Source organism: Jatropha curcas, chromosome 6 (genome assembly GCF_041381405.1).
Source record: "Jatropha curcas cultivar XTBG-Jc1 chromosome 6, XTBG_Jcur_1.0, whole genome shotgun sequence".
Lineage (NCBI taxonomy): Eukaryota > Viridiplantae > Streptophyta > Magnoliopsida > Malpighiales > Euphorbiaceae > Jatropha > Jatropha curcas.
Genome location: NC_143156.1, coordinates 10,358,054 through 10,360,515, shown reverse-complemented (window position 1 = coordinate 10,360,515; position 2,462 = coordinate 10,358,054). Strand labels below are relative to the sequence as shown.

Here is a 2,462-nt window from a genome sequence, read left to right as displayed (position 1 = left end):
TGTACATATAGTAAGTATACGAGCTTAAGCTTGTTTCTTGTAAAACTTATTTGAGAGAAAGAGAGAATGTCTGTTTCAGTTTAAAAACGAATTCCAGCCGTTAATACAATCCACTGCTATTTTATTTTAACAGTCCACCATAATTTTTTTTCCTATCAAAGTCCTTAATTACCTTCAAACCCTCAGATCATCCCATAGCCCTATCGTTTGACCTGTACAATACAACACCCTCCATTACCAACAAAACCTCCAATCCAACTTTTAATGGACAATATGCGTAAGAAATGATAGATCTAAAATAAAATATCTTGCACTTCATATATTACAATAATAATCGAAGTACAAAATTTTTAAACTTATTACAAAGTCAGTTTATTTTTTAAGGACAATTATTTTAACACACTAAGCATGACCTAGAAGTAAATACATAAACGATCTATTTCGAATTATCCTCTCACAATACTTAAAAAAAAAAAAAACAAGGACATCAATTTTATCCATTAAGCTGGATTTTCATTGATGAAAGAAGCCATTCTTTTGAGCACAGCCAGAGCGTTTTCAGTAGTAGGGTTCTGCAAATGGAATACATGATCCTCCTCTTTACTTTCCATAATCTCCACTAAACCTTTCCATCCAATCTCTTTCAACTTATAATAATAATGCCATCCTCTATCCCTTAACAAGTCCTTCTCAGCAACCATAACAAGAATCTTGTTACACCCTAGCTTACCCAAGTCAGGATCAACAAGGGGGTTAATCCATGGATCATCACACCCACTTGTTGTAGGGCAAGCAAGATGCCATAGAGCTTCAGCTAGAGATCTCTTTTCACTTTCTTTAGCTTCATTGCCTATAGGCTCTTTCCCCCAAAAATAAGGATGCACTAAAGCAATACCTACAAGATTTATACCAAACAATTTCTCTTTCCCATTTCTAATACCCATATGATGTGCTATATTAGCACCTGCACTTTCTCCACTTAAAAACACCTTACCAAAATCAGCATAGCTATTTAACCACTCTTCAGGTCCATTTCCATTAACATGGGAAGCAACCCATTTAAGTGCAGTCCATGAATCTTCATATCCAATCGGAAGAGGATGCTCTGGCGCTCTTCTATATTCAACAGAAACTGCTATAATATTTGCTTCTGCAACTAAGTTATTGAGATTCTTATGGAAGACTGGAGAGAAAGCAGTTTCAATGCAAAAGGCGCCCCCATGATAGAAAACGAGAAGAGGGAGTTTCTTGTCAGAGTTAACAGCATTTCTTGGGAGATAAAGCCTAGAAGAGAGATTTTCTTCTTGTAAATATATAATGTCTTTGGATTGGACTTGGGTATTTTGGTCTAGACCAGGAGGGTCTATGTCATTCCCAATCAATCTCTCTACGTGGCCATCTTTGTATAAGAGAAGGAAGGGAGAGAAGTCATGAACAACTTCTTCAGAAATGGTTGAATCCATGGAGAGGGATGAAGAAACTGAGAAGTGGCGATTTGCTCTTGGTTTGGAAGAGAAACGAAATAGCTGTTGAAAGTAAAGGGAAGAGCTCTGGACGGAGACAGAGGAGACAAAAGAATTTATAAGAGATAATATGATTCCCATTGTTAGAAGGGAATATAATCAATGGAAACGAATGGATCCCGCCCACATGTGGGCCGCATATATACCCTTTTAAATATATATATATATAAAAAAAAAAAAATACTACAAGTCACCGTCGAATGTTATTAAAATCGAGGTTGATCGCGATTGAAATGATCAATTCAATTCAATCAAAAATTTTTTTTTTTAGTATTATTTATATTTTTCTTTTTTAGAAGTTACAGTGATTTGTATAATTAATTTTGATTTTGTAATTTAATTTAGTTTTAGTTACGTATTGTGTTGTTAATTTATTTTATTTAATTGTATTCACTTATTTTATCAGCCACGTTTTTTATCAGCCTTTTGTTATTAAAAAAGAAAAAGAAAGAATAAATCCACATCTATATATCTTTTTTTTTTTTAATTCAGCTACTTATGTGGCTTTCTATTTTTATTTTTATTTTTTTATATTTTGATTCCACGTTTCAAATTTTAATTAAAAAATTAATTAACATCTAGTAATAATAATAATTCATCCAATCTAATCTATTAATCTATATATTTTAAATTTCTTTCAAAAAAAAAAATCTATATATTTTAAATTATAAAAAATATATTTTATAATTAATAGATACCGATATTTGTAATTTTGAATTTTTTTTTCCATAACTATATGCTACTCTGTGTAACAATCTTCCTATGTCTCCACCTTTATACCAACTCTTTTATTTATGGACGGAGAGGCAATAGCTGAGCTTTTTTACTTAGTTTCATTTCTTTGCTCGGGAGTTTTAGTTAGTTTCGTTTCTTTGCTCAGGAGGTTTTTCTTTTGAAAATTCTCAAAATTCTTCTTTTGTGCTAGTTCAATTTATATAG

General features: G+C 31.9%; 1 non-coding gene across 1 annotated transcript; it reads right to left on the bottom strand.

The window, feature by feature from the left end:
• Positions 1-318: 318 nt before the first annotated feature.
• LOC105645335 (putative carboxylesterase 7) lies at positions 319-1,598 on the bottom strand. Its single transcript, XR_016321358.1, has one exon. It is a non-coding gene; the product is annotated as a putative carboxylesterase 7 (transcript).
• Positions 1,599-2,462: the final 864 nt, after the last annotated feature.